Source organism: Dipodomys merriami, unplaced genomic scaffold, assembly GCF_024711535.1.
Source record: "Dipodomys merriami isolate MVZ:Mamm:240054 unplaced genomic scaffold, mDipMer1.0.p SCAF_708, whole genome shotgun sequence".
In the NCBI taxonomy this organism is placed as follows: domain Eukaryota; kingdom Metazoa; phylum Chordata; class Mammalia; order Rodentia; family Heteromyidae; genus Dipodomys; species Dipodomys merriami.
The window spans coordinates 257845-282372 of record NW_027206300.1 but is presented as its reverse complement, the minus strand read 5'-3'; positions in this window follow the sequence as shown (position 1 = coordinate 282372).

The following is a 24528-nucleotide window of genomic DNA, read 5'->3' as shown; positions in this document are numbered from 1 at the left end:
TGAGGGATGGACAGTGACTAAGCCATGCATTTAATTCCCATTCGGGCATACAACACAGACATACACACACAAAAGAAGCAAAGAAACAGAAATTAAGAAAAATAGCCATCTTGCGACAGACCAGCTCGGCCGGAGCACTGGGACCGATGGGACAGGGATCTGGGGATAGGTGGGCAAAGGAGTCGGCGAAGTGACAAACAGACTCAGACTCAAAGGAGTTGCATCTGAGTGTATCTTTATTGAGGAGAATTAACATTTTTATACAGTGTGTGATTGTGACATAGATTCTTTGATTATTTAAGCACATAATCAATTTTTTAAGGCAAAGCCTTGATGAATTACATGAAAATTGATGACTATCCCACCAACTGTTTAAGCTAAGTGATGCAAAACAAATCTAGCATATTGTTTAATAGAATGTGTCATCTATTCAGCCTTTTTATGTTTAATAATTAACAAACCTAAGACAGGGCTGTACTTACATTATACTCTTTTTAATTTTATTTTTATCCAACTAATTTCATCATTATAAGCTCCTGTATAAGGAAATGGTTCTTGGTTGGTTCAGGAAATATGTTACTAACTTTATATTTTGTGTGAAAACACCATCTATTCCCTATAACGTAAGTTGGACTAAACTTAATCATAACTGATGGGAGAATCTTTCTTTTTCTTATATAATCAGAGGTCCCTTCTTTTTTTAGAACTCTCTAAACTACTGGGATAACTCTTTTTAACTTAGTTTAATTCATTGATTTTGTCTGTTGGACATATCTGGAAATTATAAGTCTCTATATTTACTATGCGTGAGCTGAAAACCGCTTGTGAAGTTGAAGGAGTTTCTGGAGGCACCATCACATCAGATGATAGATTACTTGGGGCATTGCCCCCATTTAATCTTTGGCCTTAGTCTTTATTACTTAGAGAAGCCATCTCTATTGGACTGGAAAAATACAACATGCTCTGTTCGCGGATCAATAGAAAAATAGCCAAAACGAGAATAAAGGCAACGAATGTAAAGCCACGAAGAATATAGTAAGAATAAAGGTAGAGGCTAAAAATGTGCAGCCAAGTGTATGGGAAGCCTTGAACCAACACCCCCTTCCTGAGGGCATGCTTCCTTGAAGCTCTTTGTCCAATGCGATCTCTCACGCAGACTCCGCAGAAGGTGGCATGACACCCACTGGTCACAGAAAGATGTCCACTCAGCTGGAGATACCAGGAACCACTGGAAGTGCAGAAACTTAAGCGTTTGACCTAGTTTCTCTGGCCAGAGACTATTCATTGAACTTGCAGTCCCTTATTCTGTTGTGAATGTCAAATCAGAAGCCATCTATCCACCACAGGCAGCTTTATGGAAGTGCTCCGCCCACCTGCGCTGGCCTCTCTTTGCTGAACCCAGCTAAGGACTCCTTACAGACACATCTTCATGGCTGCTTTGCCTGCTGTGATCTCTACTCCTTTCCAAATGCTTGCTTTGGCAGCTTCCCCTCCATTGTGCCTCTCGGACTGGGTTCCCATGCTGGTTGGATACTGAGCTGCTTGTTAGAGGAGGAAACAAGAGTTGTTGTATACAATGGCAGGCCTGAACTGGCTGGAGGCAGGACAGACGCTCTCCCAGGTGGGACTTGTCAGGGCACAGGGCAGGCATCCTGCCACTGGGCCCTGGGTCACTGTGGTGAGCAGCAGTCACACTGGAACTTCTCTTTCTCAGAGAACAACGGGTTAAGTCTGACCAGATTGTCTTTTTTAGGGAATCCAGTTCTCCAGCAAATCCTGGGGGATGCCTGGGGCTTGAGTCTATGCCAGGCTCCACTCCTGTCCAGAACCTTCATTCCAGAAGTTTTAACCAAGTGTATGTGGCGTGGCACCATCTCACTTTCTAGGAGACTGAGAATGCTTATTGAATGAATACAAAAAACAATGTATACATGAGTTCTGCTATGTGGACATGATTTACAAAGAGCTAAACTTAAATAGCTTATTGAGATTGGAGCATCAGTAAAATACTCTTTCTCATTTTTAAAATCAGATGATAAGCAGCATGTCAGCTGTGTGCAGTGCAATGAACACCATGGGAAACCTTGTAGTCCATGTGAAGAGCAATGCTCACCCATCCTAAGTACCAGAAATAACCTAACACATGTAAATAAAAATATCTAAAGCTGCTGGTCACAGGATGCTCTTGACTATAAACCTGATGTCTATGGTTTCTCCTTTGAAACTAGACTCAGAATAAATTTCCATAAGACTCTTATCTCAAAATGTTTACCACAAATGTGGGAAGTAGAATTAGAGATGTGGCTCAACTAGTAGAGCAGTAGCCTTGGGAAAAGAAGCTCAGGAACAGCTCTGAGGTAATGAGTTCAATCCCTAAAATTGGTTATTTGATTGTGATGTATGGAAATTAATAGTTATAGTGTCTATATATGTACAAAGTGCACACATATGTGTCAGTTGTGTGGCTTGAACTTTGGACCTGAGTACTTCCCGCTGCTCCTAAGCTCAAAGCTATTGCTCTACAACTTGAGCCACAATACCACTTCTGATTTTCTGGTGGTTTATTGGAGCTAGGATGTCTCACAGAGTTTTCTGCCTGGGCTGGCTTTGAACCACGATCCTCAGATCTCAGCCTAATGAGTGGGATTATAGGTGTGAGCCACCAGCACCTGGTAAAATGCACACTTTGTTGTTGTTTTTTTGTTGGTTTTCTTTTTTGGGTCCAGTGGTGGGCCTGAACTCTGGGCCTGGGCTCTGACCCTCAGCTCTTCAGCTCAAGGCTAGCGCTCTACCACTTGAGCCACAGCACCACTTCCAGCTTTTTTTTTCTGCTTATGTGGTGCTGAGGAACCGAACTCAGAGCCTCATACAAGGCAAGCACTGTACCACTGAGCCACCTTCCCAGCCCCCAAAATGTACACTTTTAAGAAATGCTCTTAGATGCAAAAAAATGAGATTTCTGTAATAGGGTTGTGAGAGTATTTCATTAAGTCTTTCACTACATATTCTACTTCATTTGAGGATGGCAGTGAACTCATTTCAAATAACAGTCCAATTGTGATTGGGTAGGCTTATAATTTAAAATTTAAGAAGTAAAGTCAGGAAGTTCTAAAGCCTTTTTGCAATATAGATATCAAAGGACATGACCCTGTGCCCATTTCTAATCTGTATTGTATAAGCTTTTGTCTCACAAGTCACAGTTTAGTCTCTAGCTTTATGACTTGCTTACAATCAAATTATGAGAAAATTTTAAACAAATGCATAAGTAAAGTTGTCCAGATGCTGGCAGCTCACTCTTGTAATCCTAGCTACTCAGGAGATTGAGATCTGAGGATCGCAGTTCAAAGCCAGCCCAGGCAGGAAAGGCCATGAGACTTTTATCTCCAATAAGCCACCAGAAAACTGGAAGTGGTACTGTGGCTCAAGTGGTAGAGCACTAGCCATGAGGTGAAGAGCGGAGGGACAGTGCCCAGGCCCAGAGTTCAAGCCCCATGACAGACAAAAAAGAAAGAGGGGGAGGACTGGGAAGGTGGCTCAGTAGTAGAGTGCTTTCCTTGCATGTGTGGGGCCCTGGTTTCAATTCCTCAGCACCACATAAGCAGAAAATGCCAGAAGTGGCACCATGGCTCAAGTGGTAGAGCACTAGCCTTGAGTTGAAGAGCTGAAGGACAGCAGCCAGGCCCAGAGTTCAGGCCCCTTGACCGACAAAAAAAAAAAAAAGTAGATAGTTGTCTCACCTCCAAGTGTAATCATTATTTACCTTCAATAATAATAAGCTTATCTTGTTTCATTTATAATATACCTCACCTAATCTTTTCCCTCATATCCAGTATTATTTTGGAGTAAGTATATGACCATTTTATTCATCAATACTTCAAAATATACCTGTAAAACAATATTAACAAGTTAGGTTTCCACAGGTTTTTTTTTTTTTTATTGCTCAGTTTTTAGAAACTGTCATGTTACTCAGACTAAGTACTGGAGTACAAGTGTGCTTCAAGTATTTACAAGCACTCTGTTAGCAAATGGAATATTGTCCCAATTCTTTGCATTAACCAGATAGCTGATTGAATAATTTTTATTTCATCCTACACAAAAAAGTAGAGGGCACATGACTTCTTGATTAACACTAGTGACTATTAGTAGATCAACCCTGTGTCTTTTGTTTTTATCTCTCTTTAGACAGCAGTGGTGAGGGTTTTTGTTTTCCTTCTTATGCTAATGAATTGAACTTCACTAATATTTTACCTGACTAAGCCATTCTTTGTCCAGCATCCTTATGTTCATGTGATCCCCCCGGCCCTGTCTCCCTCACTGTCTCTGTCATGTTGGGTTTTTTTTTTTTTCTTATTTTGTTGGTCGTGGGTCCTGAACTCTGGGTGTGGGTGCTGTCCCTCAGCTCTTCAGCTTAAGCCTAGCAGTCTACCACTTGAGCCACAGCACCCATTTCTGGCTTTTTCTGTGTATGTGGTGCTGAGGAATCGAACCCAGGGCCTCATGCACACAGGGCAAGCACTCTACTACCACTGAGCCAATTTCCCAGCCATCATGTTTGGTCTTCTTGAACCCTCCATCAAATGCCTTGCACAGCATTAATTCAGTACATTTATTTTAAAACAGTAACTTTCTCCAAAAATAACTCAATAGCCCTATCTGGAGGCCTGATTCCTATGATCGTAAGCATAGGCTGTGAATCTACAAGATAAAGGGAAAGCTTTAACATTGTTTAAACAACAGAAAGCTCACAAAAAAAACATACTCTATCCCTGCCTTTGTCTCTTCCTCTGTTAGTGTATATCTTTTAGAAGTCAGCTTCTTCAACTATTGGGTCAAACCTTCCAGAAGGAAAACTTGCAGATACTACATTTGGGCATAAACCAAACTTACATGCCAGCTTTAGGTTAAGTAGTAGGTCTGTCCCTCTCCTGATACTGGATGGGGGTTTAGTTCACTGCCACAAGGTGGACTGCTGAATCTGCTCTCCTCATCGTTGGGACAAGTATGTGATGTTATTTCATGGTACCATATGTCTGTGGAGTGTTATGAAGTAGATTTTTCTGAATGTCCTTTTTCTGGCTTTCTAGAAGAATATCAATAAGCAAGAACATAAGCGGTCCCTGCAGCTTACATTCCATTCACTGTGCATATATTTTAGGTAAGTTTGAGTCTCCTAGATTATTGAATAATTCTAACCTCTGTAGTTATTTTTTTTAACCAGCCCTTCCTTCTGTGCTTTTGGAGTAGTGCTTCTCCTACCCAGAAGTTAGTTTCTCAAGTTCCTACTAGGCATCACAATGACTAAAATAGTGATAGACTGATAATCTTGTCAAGACCTTTATCCAAGTCCCTTATAAGACAAAGTAGTATTGAACCCAGTGAGGATTCCTTGAGAACTTCAGTCTCTAATTGAATATCAAAGACAAAAACTAAAACCAAAGTAGTTTGGGGTCCTCAGTCCTACATTACAACAACTGAAAAAGCACAGAGTAGTAATGTGTAGAAAGAAACATTCCAGAAGAGAGTATATGGAGACTTACAGTCCCATCAGAGAAGCAAATGGGACTGTAGAGTTCCTTAATGGAGGCACAGACTCTTGAAGGAGGGAGGGAACTGAGCATCTGCTTACAAGTTGGACTGTCTGGCCTGGATGCCAGATGTAGGGCTATTTGTATAAAATGCTTTCAGAATCAGTTAACGAAGATGATAATAGGTCCTGGAAGTGTTGCTTGAAAAACATTTGAAGATACAAGGATTGTCAAGTTACCATATCTGATATCTGATATCAGATATAGTTAACACTGATATCAAGGTAATTTATGTGCCTGTGCTTTTGGAAGGACATATGGACAGACAGTGGCATAGTCCTAGTTGTAACTACCATTTGTCTTCCTGACCCAAACCCCTCTATTTCATAGAACTGATGCTGACATCTCTCTGGGTTCTTTATTGGAACCTGACCAGGAAAAGCCCCTTCCTACAAACAGGTGTAATGAGTTTGTGTCTTTTCAGCAAAAAAGACCCAGGTGGCCTTCTACTTTTATCTGAGAAAAGTGACCTTGTTGGAATCAACATTGGTGAAGTCCTAGCTGTCATGAATACACTCCTTTCTGGGGCTGCTCAAGAGGTTCCTCCTGTTTTCCTCTCTGTTCTTTACCTCATGCTTCTTTAAGAGTGTGATAAGACAGCTACTGTGGGGTTTGTTAGAGGGTGGATGGGGTTGGTGGTACTGGATTTGAATTCACTGCCTCATTCCTGCTAAAAAAGTGCTCTACCACCTGAGCTGTGACTCCAAACCCATTTTGCTCCTGTCATTTTGACGATAGTGTCTCAGTTTTTGCATGGTCTAGACTGAGATCCTCCTGGTCCTGGTCTCCCAAGTAACTATAGTGGCAAGCAGGTACACCACCCCAGATATCATTTCAGGTAAGATGTAGTGAATTTTTTTCTGGGTGTTCCTTGAACTACAGCTGTGATTATAGCATGAGCTGCTCTACCTGGCTACAGTCTTAAAGTTTTTTAGTATTGTTTTTGCCATCACATCAGTTTTCTCTCATATGTTTAGACTATTCTGCCCATCTCTGTGACTTCCTTAAAATTCTCACTACAAGATCATTAATATGTGCTGTATTTCCAGTTTACCACAGATCATTCTACTCCATTGTTATTTCCGCCATTTTCTATATTTTCTCTTTCTCTTGTAGCACATCTCAATCCTACATATTCTTCAACCTCTAAAACCTCTTCAAGCTCTTACCATTCTCAGTCAAAGCCACTGGGAGAAAACTTCAGGGTTCTCACAAGTTGATAGAAACAGGAGCTCAAGATGCTGGAACAACACTGAAACCTGGCTCTTCAACTGGGTCATCCAACTCTGATCCCACTGACTATCCAAAAGAATTTCCCACAACCCCTTACCACTGGGACATCAAGTACTTGTCCTTTCTTCCCTTTCTCTCATCTGTGATACAGAGGAAATTGTATATACCATTAAACCTTCTAGGCCAGAGATTATTGCAGCCACTGAATTATCTTCTTGTAAAAGCAAGCATTTATGGTTATAGGGAGGGAGATAGAGTTACACTACGAGAAAAAAATGTAAAAATGGTCTAAAGTACACCTAGCCTGAGATTTTTCTCATGTCTGTTAGTTCAACAATGTCTACCCAATGCCTGTTGAGTGTGAGGCCTCACATTAGGTACAGAGGATACAATGGTAGAGAAGCCCAAACAAATGTGTGATTAGATAGTTTTGACCATACATCAGGCTGTCAAAGATGAACACAGGTCTAGGGAGAGGGAAGGCAAGTAGGCAAAGGCATTTAAGAAAAGAAGTGCTGAGCTCAGGGCAGGACTTTGAATAGGCTTAAACAAGCAAAGAGGAAGTTAGAGACATTTCAAATGGAGGTTCACCTACAGTGGGCTTGTGATGAAATGGGAAGGAACAGGTGACTAAAAGGGGATGATAATGGGTAGATTCTGAACATGTGGTATTCATGGTTTTAGTGTCCTTCAGGTGATAAGACCTAGTTGCACTCTCAAGATAGACATTGTGGCTAAAGATTTGTAACCAGTAACAAACAGGAAGTCATGATTGGGGACTGTCTCACATCACTCATGGGCATCTTGAGGAAATCTACAAGGAAGGTAGCCAGGACAGTGGGAAGGAATATCACGAAGAAATTCTGGCAGAGAAAAGAGAAAGAACTTAAAGAGGGCCAGAGTTTGCAGAGCCTAAGGTTCAGTGGAGAGGCTTTGCTAGACATACTTTTCCAAAGTGAAGAGCTAACATTTAGTGAAATCACTGCCCCTAGTCACACAATATCAGTGATATCACTAGCAATTCTGTTTTTGTTGTTGTTATTGTTGTTAAGCCAAGTAAAGAGGTCACATGACTGTAGCATAACAATTTTTTTTTTGTATTTTTGGTCCGGTCATGGGGCCTAACTCTGGGCCTGGGCACTGTCCCTCAGCTCTTCAGCTTAAGGCTAGCACTTGTAGCATAACAATTTTTTATGTTTGAATTTATATTTTCATTTTCAAATGAATTGCTAGAAAATTTTCCATATATTATTATCAATTTGTTGTACAGGGTAGATTTATTTTGACATGTGCATATACTCACACAATGTAGGGGCTGGGAAGGTGGTTCAGTGGTAGAGTGCTTGCCTTGCATGCATGAGACCCTGGGTTCGATTCCTCAGCACCACATAAGCAGAAAAAGCCAGAACTGGCACTGGGCTCAAGCAGTAGAGCACTAGCCTTGAGCTGAAGAGCTGAAGGACAGCGCCCAGGCCCAGAGTGCAGGCCTCACTACTGACAAAAACAAAACAAAACTCATGCAATGAACCTTGATCAGACTCACGCCTTCTTTTCAATTCTCCCTCAACCCTGCTAGCGGGAGATTTGATTGAAAACTCAGGAGAAGGGCCCAGGGACAGAAGATTCATTACAAGAAAGAGATGAGCAATGAGGTGGGCTTCTTGGGGTGCAGAAGTTGTCTTGTGGAGCAAAAAAAAAATTGTAGGTTCCACAAAAATGCAGAGCAATAGGGAAGTTTTCCTAACACCATTTTTCTTGGTTCACTTCTGGATTAAAAGCTCTTTCATAACTTTGCCCCATATGCATAGGTTTTTGTTTTTGCTTTGCCAGTGACAGCTGCTTCTATAGAGATAGTTCCTGCCCAAGTCTGGGAACACCTTATTTGGACATTTCCTGTTTGTCTGTTTCTTTGTAGTATGAGCTGTTGATGCTCAGTAGGCACCAGGGGAAGTTGGCTCTGTGGTCCTTTCTCTGTTCTGGTCTGTGCAAGGTAACCTGCTTTCCCAGTGCTATCTGCAACTGTAGAGCACAGACTCTAGAGCCAAAGATCTTGCTGTGTACCTTATAGAAAAAAATGTGAGTATCAATACACAATCCATGAAAACAGATAGTTATAACTCACGCATCAAGTATGTATATGGCTTATTTCAGTTCAGATCTATAGTCATTTCTGCTTTTGTTTTTGTTCTTTGGAAGTTGTTGTTTTGTTGAAACAATATCTCACTATGTAGCTGAGGCATGCCCTGAACTCGTGACTCTCTTGCCTCAGCCTCTCAAGTGCTAAAATTACAAGCCTGTGTCACCACCTTGTTCAGCTTATTTTTGTCTTTTTTGTGCCATTTCTGAGTCTAGAATCTAGGGCCTGAGTGCTATGGCTGAGCTTTATTGCCTAAGGCTAGTGCTCTACTTGAGCCACAGCACCCCTTCCAGCCCTTTTGCTGGTTAATTGGAGATGAGAGTCAAGTTGGCATAAAACTCAGCCTCCAGAGTAGCTAGGATTACATGCATGAGCCACCATGCCTAGCCTTTTTTTCTTTTCTTAGGGCGGTGGGGGGAAGGTGCTAGTACTAGAACTTAGGGCCTAGGAACTTTCCCTTAGCTTTTTTGCTCAAGATGAGCACTCTGCCACTTGAGCCACAGTTCTACTTTTGGCTTTTTGCTTCTTAGCTATAGATAGAGTCTTCATAGACTTTCCTGCCTAGGCTGGCTTCAAACTTTGATCCTCAGATCTCAGCCTGCTGAGTAGCTAGGATTACAGTTATGAGCCATTAGCACTAGTGTTTTTTATTTAGAATTTGGTCATTCTACTGCCTAGTCATTCTCTTTGCAATTAGACAGCACTGGTAAGTGATATTATTGCATGTATAATCATATGTTCAGATTTTTATTGGTTGAAATGAGGTCTCTCAAGTTGAGTTCTCTCAAACTTCTTGTCTAGGCTGACCTTAAACTGTAGCCCTCCCAAGTAGCTAGGAATACAGGCATCACCCTTTCTTTTTAGATAAGTTTTCACTATGTAGCCCATGCTGGCCTTGAACATGCTGTCTACCAGGCTGCCCTTGAAAGTGGTAGAATGCTAGTCATGAGCAAAAGGAGCTGAAGGATAGTGCCCAGGCCTAGAGTTCAAGCCCCCATACTTGCAAAAAAGATTAGGATTGGATGCTTTGGCTTACGTAGTAGAGCACTGGCTTTGAGCTGAAGAGCTCAGGGACAGTTCCCAAGCTCAGTTGAAGCCGCACAACCAACAAAAAAATTAGGTTTGGAGACATGGTTTAGTTGGTTGGTAGAGCACTACCCAAAGAGCCAAAGCAACAGGTACTAAGTTTGAGTTCCAGTCTTACAGCATAAAACAAAATAAAAAAATTATAAAAGATCCGCTAAATGTATATGCCCTTTCTACTACCATCAGGGAGTTATGAATCTCAAAAAGACTATGAACAAATGTTATATAATAAAAATTAAGTATGAGAGATAATTATTTTAAATACTAAACCTTTTATTTGTCTTTCCATGTACATTTTCTCTTTTAGACTTCATTTGTGTGTGTGTGTGTGTGTGCCTGTCATGGGGATTGAATTCAGGGTCTTGGTGCTGTCCCTGGGCTTTAATTTACTCTGGACAACACTGGGTATTAGCAAATTTCCTATGAAGAGCCAGATAGTTAAAGTTTTAGCTTTTCCGGGCTACATAATCTCTACTGCAAGTGTTACCCTCTACAAGTAGAGTATCAAAGCAACTGTTAGAAATATAGATGTGGTTACATTCTAGAAATGTTCCAGGATTAAGGGTTGTACTTAGAGCTTTGAGTCTTTTTCAGTTATTTTGCTCATGGCTGTCACACCACCATTCAAGCCATGCCTCCACTCCTGGCTTTTTGCTGGTTGAGATAGGGATCTCTTAGATTTGTCTATCTAGGCTAGCTTCAAACCTTATTCTTGAGATATTAACTGACAGAACTATTTTTAAAAATAACTTCTAGTATGAATTCCACTGGAGAAAAACACTGAATTAAAAGTTTAAAGAGCTCACATTTTTACTTAGGACCTTGGCATATCTAAGACCACTCTTTTTTCCTCTTCAAAAAATGGAAGTGGGCACCAAAAGCTCATGATTCTAATCCTAGTTACCCAGCAGGCTGAGATCTGAGGATTGCAGTTTGAAGTCAGCTTTGTCAGGAAAGTATTATGAGGAAGGTTATGAGGCATCTCAGTAGTAATCATACTCTTGGTAACTAAAAACATCTCTATTAAAAAGTGACTTTAGCTGGGCACTGGTGGCTCAAACCTGTAATCCTAGCTACTCAGTAGGCTGAGATCTGAGGATCAAAGTTCAAAGCAAGAAAAGCCATGAAACTCTTATCTCCAATAAACCACCAGAAAACCAAAGTGGCACTGTGGCTCAAGTGGTAGAGCACTAACCTTGAGCTGAAGAGCTGAGGGACAGTGCTCAGGCCCAGAGTTCAAGCCACATGACCAACCAAAAAGAAAAAATGTGACTTAGGCTGGTCACAGTTGGCTCATACCTTAATCCTAGCTACTCAAGAGGCTGAGATCTAAGGATTGAGGTTCAAAGCTAGCCTGTGCATGAAAGTCTATGAGACTTATCTCTAATGAAGCACTCAAAAAAGGCAGTTGTAGAGCTGTGGTTCAAGTGGTAGAGTGTTAGATTTGAGCAACAAAGCCCAGGGACAATGCCCAAGTCCTGAGATTAAGCTGAGGACCAGAAAAAACACAAAAACCTGGCATTGGAGTATTGGATGTATGACTCAAGTGTTAGATGCCAGCAGTGGATGAATGTGTTAGATACCTAGTTCAAGTTCTAATTTTAGACCAAAAAAAAAAAAAAAGGGACATTGGCTGGTACCAGTGACCCACACCTATAACCCTAGCTACTCAGGATGTTGAGATATGAGAACCATGATTTGAAGACATCTTGGATGGACCAATCCAAGAGAATCTTTATTTCTAATTAACCAGCAAAAAAACAAGAATGTGGGCTGGGAAGATGGCTCAGTGGTAGAGTGTTTGCCTTGCATGCAGAGGCCCTGGGTTCAATTCCTCAGCACCACATAAGCAGAAAAAGCCAGAAGTGGTGTTGTGACTGAAGTGGTAGAGAGCTAGCCTTGAGCTGAAGAGCTGAGGGACAGGCCCAGGCCCAGAGGTCAGGCCCCATGATTGACCAAAAACAAAAAAAAAAACAACAAAAAAACAAAAACAGTGTGCATACTGGTGGCTGGCACCTGAGGATCAATTTTTGAAGCCAGCTCAGGAAGAAAAGACCATAAGACTCTTATCTCCCATTGACCAATGAAAAGCTAGAAGTACGATGTGTCCCAAGTGGTAGAGTGCAGGCCCTGTGTTTAAGCCCCAGTACATACCAGCATGGCTTAAGAGATAGAACATCAGTTGTGAGTGAGAAAGCCAAACAAGAGTTAGAGGTCCTGAGGTCAAACCCCAATATCATAAAAAATAGTAACGAATTAAGATAAAAGCAGAGAAAACCCAAAAGAAAAGTAAAATCATCTTTAACATTAATAATCAAAGGTAACTATTGACATTTTATTGATTTCCACCTGTATTTTATTTTCAGAATATTATTCAGAGTAATTATTTGTTTATATAAAATGAAGGTTAAAAATTGTGATATCTTCCCATAATTCCTAGCTTTTGGGTAGGCCTCAGAATTGAAACATTCAGTTTCAGTTTAATAAACCAGAAATTGTAGCTGAAGTCGAACAAGACAGTAGCATTTCAGGTTAAGGTTAATCTTTAATGTATATTTATGAGATGTCACAATTCCATTATGAAAAATGTGAATAAATTTTCTCTAAGTCTTAAGCAATTAGTTTCTTTCAAAGAATTTCAAGGTAATGAGCTAAAAATAGAACTCTCATAAGCCACTTTCTCTTCAGAGTTAGGCAGTAATCAGAGTTAGGCAGTAACCTGGCAGTACCACAGGCGAAAAAATGACTTCAGTACTGAACTTCCCATTGTGGAAACCTGTCTTCAGGCATCAGATTTGTTCAGGGTAGGAATTAGAAGCATTCTGGCCCATTCACCTACATCAGAATGAGGAGGAGGTATTTGTTTGTCTGTGAACTGTCTGGGTGAAAGTTGTTTATAAACACTTATTATTTAAGTTGTAAATGTTAGTGTTATCACCTCCATTAAGCTGCTAGCTACTGTGTTAACTAAAGGGGCTAGTGTTCCATAGGTGCTAAAAAGTATGTAATGAATGGTTCTTCCCTGAAATATAATTTTTTTTTGCAGTGAACATCTCTTAATGGTGTCATCAAGTATGCAAATGCCTACTTAGCCACACTTTAATAATTTGTGTCATCTCTTTTGGTCTCCATTCAGCTTTAGTAGGCCTGTAATATTTTAGAAACCAAACAAGGTAGCTCTTTGATTCTACTTCTTATCCCTCTTTTATCTTACTCTGCTATTTGATTCCTCTTTTTTATTTATTTTATTTTTTATTTTTTTATTGTGAAAAAACTGTACAGAGGGGTTACAATTACATGGGCAAGATAATGAGTACATTTCTTATCGAGCATTGTAGCCTCCTCCATTGTTTCCCTTTCCCATCCCTTCCCATCCCCCCCATCTTCTCCCCACACCCAATCCTCCCCAGCCACTCCTCTCACCCCCTCACCAAAGTTGTAAAGTTCATTTTTTGACATAACAACTTAAACATCTCATTGTTGCAATGGGTCCACCTGTATCCCTATTTAAACGATTTGTTTTTCCCCTTCCCCTCCACAAATTATACCGACATCAAATACAGTGAAAGCAGGGGCTATACCGTGGGGGAGGGACATACAAAGCAATAAAGAAATAATCTTATAAATGTGTTAGAAACAATCGCATGAAAGAAAAAAATTGAATACATAACTTAGGGTTCATTTCCCTAACATCACCTTATCTGACCTTTTGTGCTTGACTCAGACATATACTAGATATTGCAAATAAGGGAAACCATGGGACTTATGTTTCTTTGGGACTGGCTAACTTCACATAATATAGTTTTTTCCAAGCCTTTCCATTTCCTAACAAATGGGGCCATGTCATTCTTACTGATGGAGGCATAGAATTCCATTTTGTATATATACCACATTTTCTTGATCCATTCATCTACTGAGGGATATCTGGGTTGGTTCCATATCTTACCTATAGTAAATAAGGCTACAATAAACATAGTTGTGCTGGTAGCTTAGTGTGATCTTGTTTGTAAATATTTGGGTAAATGCCCAAAAGTGGGATTGCTGGGTCATAGGGAAGCTCTATGTGGAGTCTTCTGAGGAACCTCCACACTGCTTTCCAAAGTGGTAGAACAAGTTTACACTACCATCAACAATGCAGTAAGTTTCCCTTCTGTCCACATCCCCTCCAGCATCTGTTGTTATTAGAGTTCTTGATTTTTGCCATTCTAACTGGGGTGAGGTGGTATCTCAACGTTGTTTTGATTTGCATTTCTTTTATGGCTAGGGCGGTTGAGCATTTCTTCATGTGTCTATTGGCCATCCTTCTTTCCTCTTCAGAGAATTTTCTCTTTAAGTCTTTAGCACACTTATTTATTGGGCAGCTGTTTCTTGGAAGATTTGTTATTGGGGGATTTAATATTTTGAGTTCAAGGTATATTTTAGATATGAGACCCTTTTCCATTGTATGGCTAGTGAAGATCTTCTCCCAATCTGTGGGCTTTCTATTGATCATGCTAGCTATGTCCTTTGCCATGCAGAAGCTATGCAATTTGATGCAATCCCACTTGTTCAACCCTTCTTTGATTTGTTGTGTTTCTGGGTCTCTATTAAGAAAATTTTGGCCTGCGCCAAGGAGACCTAGGGTTTCTCCTATTCCATCCTTTCATGTTTTCAGAGTGTCTGCTTTGACTCCGAGGTCTTTGATCCATTTGGAGTTGATTCTGGTACAGGGTGATATATAAGGATCTAGTTTTAGTTTTCTACACGTAGTTAACCAATTTTGCTAGCACTATTTACTGAAGAGGCTGTCTTTCTTCAATTCTATTTTTTTAGCCCCCTTATTGAAGATTAGATGACTGTAGGTCTGTAGGTTCATTTCTGGGTTTTCAATTCTATTCCCTTGGTTCTGAAGTCTGTTCTTGTGCCAATACCAAGCTGTTTTGATTATTATGGCTTTGCAGTAGAGTTTGAAATTTGGTATTGTTATTCCTCCAACAGTGTTCTTTCTGTTGGGAATCATTTTTGCTCTTCGGGGTTTAGTATTCGAATGACTAGCTACAGCAATAAGACAAGATGCAAACATAAAGGGGATCCAAATAGGGAAAGAAGAAGTAAAACTCTCCCTCTTTGCAGATGACATGATCTTGTATTTAAAGAATCCCATAGACTCCACTCCTAAATTACTCAAGCTGATTCAAAACTTTGGCAAAGTACCAGGGTATAAAATTAACCCTCAAAATCAATGGCTTTTCTGTATGCCAACAATGAGAAAAGTGTGGCTGAAATTAGGAAAACAATTCCATTTGTAATAGCCCCACAAAAAATAAAATACCTAGGAATTAACTTATCCAAAGAAGTGAAGGACCTCTATGATGAAAACTTTAAAAACTTGAAAAAGGAAATAAAAACAGAACTTAAAGTAGCAAAAACGCCCATGCTCCTGGATTGGAAAGGTCAACATCGTGAAAATGGCAATACTTCCCAAAGCTATCTACAAATTCAAGGTGATACCTATCAAAATTCCAACCTCATTCTTCAAGGAAATAGAAGAGGCAATCCTCTTTTTTCTTCCGTTCTCTTCTTTTTCTTCTCTCCTCCCAAGTATTCTATGGTTAATTGATAAATCCAATGATTCTTCCTCTATTAGTCTCTGTTACCTCTGTGGTGAATCTAATTCCTCTAGACTTTCTTCTTTTGGTCCTATTACAGTCCACATCCTTTTTTTACATCTCACTATTCTGTCTGCTTTCTTTACTAACTTATCCCTCCTTCTCTAAAGCATAGGCTTTATTCAGACATCTTTCCCTTTCTCACAATCCAAGACTTTGTCCTCTCTTCTGTCTTTTCTGTCCCATTTGTGCAAATAATTCCAAAATATTAGTTACCAGCTCTGGTTCTCCCAGCGCCTGTTATCTATCTTCCCATTAAGTGTTTCCATTTCAATCATTCTGATTCCCATTAATTTCAACGGGTAAAACCATAATGTCTTTTCAGTTCATTTTGGTCGTGGTCATTGTTTGCCCATACCTGTCCTTCAATCACTGCTCTCTATCTATCCTTCGTCCCTGTGCTGCTTGTGCCCTTCCTTTCTAGTCAACTGCAAGCCCTTCTTTGTCCCTTCCTCCTCAACTTTACTCTTCATTTCTGCTTTCTTCCATCTTTACCTAGACTTTCATCTTGTCCTTGCATTATTACATTGGTACTCCCAAGTCTTTTTGTTTGTTTGTTTGTTTTTTGTTTTGTTTTTTTTAATCACTACATTATCTTGTCATTACACTGCCAAACTCAAGTAATGGCTCCTCATTGCCCACAGCGTGAAGTCTAATCTCCTCAATGTGACAGTCAATGCTGTCTGCAGTCTCCTTTCACCTTACCTATCTGATTCTAGTTCACATCACTCCCCAGCTGAGACATCAGGCCAGGTCAGTCTCCCTGCTGACTCTTAACTCTGCTAGTAGTTGTGTTTCTTAGGGTCACAACTGCTCATCCTCTAGGATATAACCCTTAGCCATGTCCTCCAGGAGGCTTTTCTTGATTACTTTAACCTGCCTGGAATTTTCTCCTTTGAATACTTAGCACTGGTTATTCCCTCTAGATATTTGGCACCAGCCAATATTTTGTTTTATGATATTGCTAGTTTTAGTATTCTTGTTTTATTTATATACCTTTGTAAAAACCCATATGTTTGTCTGTTCTCTCTAACATAGAACAAGCACTATATTTTATGCTTCCATTTTGACTTAGTAAGTATTCAGCCGATTTTTTTAATGAGTATGTTGAACGTGATTTTTTTTTCCTGTTCCCAGGTTAAGAAAATCCCTGACAATCCCTGCCAGCATTTTCTGCTTGATTTTGCCCAGTCAGGGCCTGTGCAGAACTTCTGTGGGCCAAATTCAGACCTGTTCAAAGGATTCATACAGGCATGTAGAAAACAGGCCCCAAAGACAGATATAGTTGCTGGTTCCACTATTGATCAATCTGTGAACGCCACCTTTGCTGCTCTGGTGTACCACACTCCAGTTTTATATGAAAAGCTGAAAAAATATGGTAACTTATATTACAGGGAATATGTTTGATCTGAGGACTAATTGCTAAGGTTTAAGAAGGCCTAACAAGTGAAGACTTTTTAAAAATGAACAGATTCCTATAACTTCTTCTTGTTAGTTGTGCTTGGTGGTGAAGAGATTGAGGGACAATTGATGGTTAGCAGATTGTAGTGTACAGCAAATAGCCTTGACTTTAAGAATTAGCAAATGCTTTATCTTTATCCAGAATTCTCATGGGAATTGGTAAGTAGTTGAATTGAAAGAAAAATTAATGTGGATTGTAATGCAACCTCAGTAACTCCAGGTTGTCCTCTGTAAAATTAGGTTAGTATTGATTACCCCGAAAAATCTAAGAAATTCTGATTAGAAACTACAATGTTATTGAATGTGCTAATAACCTGTAGAAGGAAAAAGATGTAGGTATTAACTCTTACCTTTGGACTTGCAGTTTCTTTATGGCATATCCCACTAGTCTTCCATTGGTTTAGCCTGGTTCTCACTACTTTCTTTCCTTGTGTTCCCCAGGGTAGCATCTTTGTGAAATGAATACATAAACACACACACACATATACACACACACACACTTACACACACACACACACACGTGTGTGTGCACGCATGCGCATGTGTGCATGTGTGTGTGTGTGTGTGTGTGTGTGTGTGTGTGTGTGTGTGTAACCTGCAGCCTGGTAGAACCTCCAAAAAAAGAAAATATCGATGGGAAGTTGGCTCAGTGGTAGAGCGCTTGCCTTGCAAGCATGAGGCCATGGGTTTGATTCCTCAGCACCACATAAGCAAAAAGAAAAAAAGCCGGAAGTGACACTGTGGCTCAAGTGGTAGAGCACTAGCCTTGAGCTGAAGAGCTGAGGGACAGCGCTCAGGCCCAGAGTTCAGGCCCCACGGCTGGACCCCCCCCCCCAAAAAAAAGAAAATATCTTCCTGTATACTCATGTACATTCAAGGAAAAAGCATTTCAAGCCCTATCTAAAGATAAGGTATGGATTTTCAGAGCACTTTTGCAAGACATGCTCTTTCCAGTGCAGAAGAAATAAGAATAAATGCCTTTTCAGAGTAGGTGGTTGTTGCTCTTGTTCCTGTTAAAATTGCTTTATGGTTCTATAATCTGTGCCACACCTTTAATCTCACATTGCAGGTCATATTTCCTAGTTGTAAAACATCTTGGTGACTACTTCTTAATTCTTATCTCCTTTAAAATATCCACTCATGGGCTGGAGTATAGCTCAGTGGCAAAGTGTTAATTTGGCAAGTAGACTTCCTGTATTTGATCCCCAGTACCAAAAAGAAAAAGAAAAAAGAAAAGGAAAGAAAAAAAAGCCACACAAAACTACATTGAGACATGAGTAGAAACAAATATCATGTGGAAAAGTATATCTCCCCTGAACACTGTGGGGTATATCTCCTTTAAGCAGTGTGGGGTAGGTGAAGTAATCCACAAGTTGTTTTGTTGTTGTTTTGTTTATGCCAGTCCCAAGGTTTGAATTCAGGACCTGGGCACCATCCGTGAGCTTCCTTTGCTAAAGGCTAGTACTCTATCACTTGAGCCACAACACCCCTTCAGGCTTTTTTCTGAGTAATTTATTAGATACAGACTTTTGCATCTGGGCTGCCTTCAAACAGTGATCCTCAGTTCTCAGCCTCCTGAATAGCTAAGATTATTGGCATGAGCCACTATCACTTGCCTTCCACATTTTTTTTTCTTAAATCATGAGACTGACTGGAATTGGTGGAATGTTCTTGGACTCTAAGGTTCAGGTTTTTTTTTTTTTTTTTTTTTTTTTTTTTTTTTTTTTTTTTTTTGTCGTTCACGGGGCCTGAACTCTGGGCCTGGGCGCTGTCCCTCAGCTCTTCAGATCAAAGCTAGCACTCTACCACTTGAGCCACAGCGCCACTTCCTCCACATGGTTTTTTGAAGGAAAATAAAAATATTTGTGTGTATAAACGTATATAGTAATTAAGTTATAGTAAGAAAGCTGGTTTATCTTTTTCATCAGAAAGATGAAAAACTTGTAGATTAAAAGTTGAAAACAGTTGACTTTCCTTGTGGGGTAAAATTCAAACACATATGTGTTTGCAATAGAGAATCACATGATCAGAAATGGAAACTAGGCTGGGCCCTGGTGGCTCAGGCCTATACTCCTAGCTACTCTGGAGGCTGAGATCTGAGGATCACAGTTCAAACCAGCCTAGGCAGGAAAGTCCATGAGACTCTTACTGCCAATAAACCAATCAGAAAACCAGAAGTGGTGCTGTGGCTCAAGTGGTAAGAGCACTAGCCTTGAACTGAAGAGCTGAGGGACAGCACCCAGGCCCAGAGTTCTAGTCCCACAACCCACCTGCCTGCCTGTCTGCCTGTCTGCCTGTCTGCCTGTCTGCCTTTCTTTTTCTTTTTACATTTTGTCTTTTCTTTTTCTGTTTCTCACTTTCTTTCTCTTCCTTCCTTTCTTTTTCTTTCTTTTTTTCTTTCTCTTTCTCCATTTCTGTCTCCTTATTTTCCTTCCTTCTCCCTCCCTCGCTCCCTCCTTCTTTCTTTCTTTCTCTCTCTCTCTTTCTTTCTTTCTCTGTCTTTCTTTCTTTCTCCCTCCTTCCTTCCTTCCTTCCTTCCTTCCTTCCTTCCTTCCTTCCTTCCTTTCCTTTCCTTTCCTTTCCTTTCTTCCTTCTTTCCTTTTTTTCTGTGTTAATACTGGGGCTTGAGCTCAGGGCTTTGTATTCTTGCTTGGCCTTTTCTTTATAAGCTAGTGCTCAACCACTTAGACACGCCTCCACTTCCAGCTTTTCTGCTGGTTATATTAGAGATAAATGTCTCAAGGATTTGGCTGCCTGGACTGGCTCCACACCCTTATTCTATTATTACCAGCCTTCTGAATAGCTAGGATTACAGGCATAACCACTTGCCTATTTTGCTTTGGAAATAATTTGCCAGCTGGGCATAGGAATCTCACAGTTATAAGTTTGAAGCCAACCCATGCAAGAAAGTCCATAGATTTTTTTAAATCTCCAATTAGCCACCAAATAGCCAGAATGGAACTGTTCAAGTGGTAGAATATTAGCTTGAGTGAAAAGCTAAGGGACAGCACCTAGGTGTTGAGTTCAAGCCCCAGGACCAGAACAACAACAAAAGATGAGATGAGATAATATGCACGATGTCCTCTAGCAAGGAGTCATCAAGAGAGGCTAAAGAGTGGAGGTCACCTGCTGATAGAGAAGCCCTAGGGTCCTCCTTACAAAGTCCTCATCCTGGGAATCAGAGATGGCTCTCCCCAAGGAGCAGTGGGACTAAGAGCCATCTTCTTTCTCATTAGAATTAGCTCACTGCAATGAGCACCTTGATTCCAGTCTATCCTTCTTCCTGGCTCTGTGTGTGTGTGTGTGTGTGTGTGTGTGTGTGTGTGTGTGTGTGCTGGTACTAGGGGTTGAACTCTGTCCTTTGGCACTGTCTCTTAAGCTGTTTCCACTCCAGGCTGGTGCTCTACCACTTGAGCCACAGCTCCACATTTGGCTTTTTTTTAGTGATGAATTGCTCATAAGAGTCTCATGGATTTTCCAGCCCAGGCTGGCTTTGAACCACGATCCTCAGATATCAGTCTCCAGGGTAGCTAGGATGACAGGCCTGAGCCACTGGCATAAGTATTCTCCCACAAGTATTAATTCCTTGGGGAATTATAACAGGCCAACTTCCTGCTCCTTCTCAAGGTATTATTTTGCCCATTTAGAAGGGGGAAAAATCCTATCAGATGTTTTACATGGGGAAAAATATAGTTTTCTCTTTTCCTATGTAAAAGCATATTATTAGTAGTATTTTGCAGGGCTTTCTCGGTCACCTAAATCTCAATGAATATCTGTTGTATCCAAACTTCTCCATGTAAGACACTCTATTGATTGAGAAATCTTTTCTGTTGGCCCAAGCATAACAACATCCTGGATGAGGTTTTTTTTTGTTTTATGAGGTTTTTATGCCTGTCATGGAGATTGAACTCAGGGCATTGTCCTCAAGCTTTTTTTGCTCAAGGCCTACCACTTGAGCCACAGCAGCACTTCTGGTCTTTTCCAACCACAATTCTTAGATCTTAGCCTCCTGAGTAGCTGGGATTACAGGCTTGAGCCACCCATATTCTACTGACCATTACTTTTTTGGAATGGTCACACCAAGTAAGGGTATGATCTCATGGTGGTAGCCCAAATGCTCACTCACTTTGTTCCTCTTGAACTTTCCCTTTCATTTCCTAAAAACCTTTGGCTTGTGTTTTGCTTGTAAACGCAAAGGGTATGAAATTCCTGTCTACCACTTTTGCTCTCTTTGATTTTTAGAATCAATGCTTAATCTCTTAAGTCTTGGGTTTTACACCTGCAAATCGATTCATTTGGATCAGATTATTTCTAAAGCTTCTTCTAACTCCCAAATTCTTATCCCCCAAAGGTGCCAGGTTATTTGGGCAACAGCCTGCAATGGGTTCTCAAGAGGCAGTGGACTCAATATGAATAGCAAAGCCAGTGCACCTTCACGTTCCTATGTCCCTTTGAACCAGGTATGAGATCCTCCCCCTCCCTCCCTCTCTTCCTTCCTTCTTTCTTCCTTCCTTCTTCCCTTTGCCAGCATTTTGATGGCTGTTTAGGAAATGGAGTTTTGTAGACTTCTTTTGGTCTAGGCTAGCTTCAAACCATGATCCTCTAGATCTCAGCCTCCTGAGTAGCTAGGATATTATAGTCACAAGCTGCTGGTCCTGGTTCACTTCACCTGTTCAGTGAAGGTCAAGAAGGCCTCCTCAAGGATGCTTTGCTGCGATTAGATGAGATAATGATAGGACGAGGATAGTGGAGAGTCTGGCTGTATGTGCACAATAAACGTAGGATACCCAGGGGACGGTCCTATCTCTATAGGAAACGGGTCAACCAGTAATCTCACAAGTGGATTGTAGATGGAAGGATAAATAGCAGAGATGAGCCTTGGACTTGAGATCCTCCTGCCTGGGCCTTTCAAGTGCTAGGATTACAGGCAAGAGCCCCACAACTCTCTAGGCATAAGATAGTAAGTCGTGTATTTGTTCTGAGTATTTCTAGATCTCCTCCTCAACCTGTTGAAGCTCCCTAAGGGGACAGTTTAGATAGTGCTTGTCAATCAGTGTGACTTCACTCTGGGGAGAGGTTGGGAAGAGGCAGCTGGTTTATGAACGCAGATAACCCTCTTCCAGCCCACAGTGTTATCAGCTTTGCCACTCCATACCTCGCCTTCTGCTTGACCTCTCCTGGGCACAGAGCTGATATCTTTTATCAACACAAATCCATGGAGGGTTGACAGAGGGCTTAAGTGTTAGAGCACCTGCTTAGCAAGAGAGAGGCCTGAGTTCAAAGCCCAGTACCTTTATAAGCCAAGAGTGGTGGTGGATGCATGATTGTAATCCCAGCACTTGGGAGGTTGGGAAGGGAAGAATGGCACATTTCCAGGCCAGCCTGTCAAGATGATTGGGGATATGGCTCAGTGTTGGGCTATTTGTCTTGCATGCAGAAGGCTTTGGGTTTGATTGCCACAGCAGAAGTGGTGGGGGCCCTGTGTCAGCCAGTGGGCAGACCAGTCTAGAAAAATCGACTCATCAAGATGAAAACCCCAGACCTCTAGCCTCAGCCCTGAAGGAGTTCAGGTGCATCATTAGGGAGATTGTCCTAAGTTCTTGTTCCAGATGTAAGGTCACAGACTCACCTGTGGAAGCCCGTGAGACAACTGTTACCCCTGCCATGTCCCCCTGGCCACTCCAGTCCTGCATGGCCACATCCATCCGTCAGGGTCAGAGGCCCCAGGCCTGGCTGTCCTGTGATCTGGAGCAGCTAGCTCTTTTTGGTGGAGGAGGCAGTGACGGTGTCAGACACCTGAGGAACAGCTCAGGCCGCACAGCCTGTGTTGTGCAAGAGCCATGCAGGCCCCCGTGGGTGACTCTGGGGACCCCAGTAAATGGAGGCTGCTCTGTGTAGGTGGCTGGGTCAGGGGTGTGGAGAAGCAGCTTCAGCGTGGAAATGGTTTTGTATGGGTGGTACTGGGGTTTGAACTCTGGGCCAGACAGGTGCTCGTACTGCTGAGCCATGCCCCTAGTCCTGTCTTTTAATGCTTATATTTGAGCCAGGGTCTCTGCTTCCTCCCCAGAGAAGCTCATGGGCAATATCTACCTAAATTAGGTTTCTTGAGGTAGCCAGGATGTCAGGTGCAGGCCACCCAGGCCAGTCTTTTGACAGGAACGTATCTTGTAAACTTCTGCCCAGGTTGGCCTTGAACTGAAATGCTTCTAGTTGGGAACTTCTCTGACTATGACCTTCCTACCCAAGATTTCCCTTATTTGAATGGCCCATGCAGCTAATGGGTTGTAAACAAATTTACATTAGGTCCTTGGAAGTCTAGGCACTTCCTGGGAGACTGAGGTCTGAGGATCATGTTTCAGAAGCAGCCTGGGCAGGGAAGTTTGTGAGACTCTTATCTCCAGTTAACCATCAAAAATCCAGAAGTGGAGCCATGGTTCACGTGGAAGAATGCTAACCTTGAATGAAAAAGTTAAGGGACAGCACCAAGGCTCTGAGTTCAAGCCCCAGTACTAGCTCGAGAATACACACACACACACACACACACACACACACATGCATGCACATGTGTGAGTGCAGGTATATGCATACATAGCATTGACAATGAACCCAGACTTGTTTCTTGTGTGTGTTGAATAAGCACACATGTTCCCACCTGGCTACGTTCCCCGCCCATTTTGTCATCTTTATGCACCACCCAACGGGCTGGCCCCTGCCAAACCCTGCCCTTCCCAGCTGCAAACCTGGGCAGCCTTGCCAGTGAGGAGGAACGGGGGCTGAAAGGGGTTGGCGCCAGGGCACTGGGAATGAGGGCAGAGCTGTTTTCTAACTTGAGTTTCTCCCGCCCTGAAGCCTTTTCATGAACCTCTGGTTCAGGCGCCTTGGATTTTTGCTGTGCTGGTTTATTTTTCTTCCTGGATTACAGCTTTAAGCTCACACATGGAGCTGTCACACCCTGACTGGCAAATAAATATTCCTGGCAACGTGCCCCAGCTGTGGTTTCCTGTGTTTAGAGAGCACTGTGCAGGGAGGTGTTTGCAGAGCTGTGCTGCACGTTGAGTCTGTTCCTCGGTGCCTGCTGTGAGGCACAAACCTGCAATGCTCCAGGGTTCAGATCCCAGCTCCCATTTGCTGAGATCTGAGGAGAAACTCACAGACCACAGGGTGAGGTCAGAGTCTCTGTTCTGTGGGGCTATGAGCTCATCAGGCTGCAAGGTTGAAGGTCTGGCCCAGGCTGGGCCTCTGATCCATCCTGGTACTCAGAGGGCCGTTTATTTCTACCTTACCCATTTGTGCAATGAAACCCTGCATTTCAAGAATGAGCCAAACCTTTGCACACACATGTGAGAGTGCACACACACGTGTGAGACTTAGTGATTTC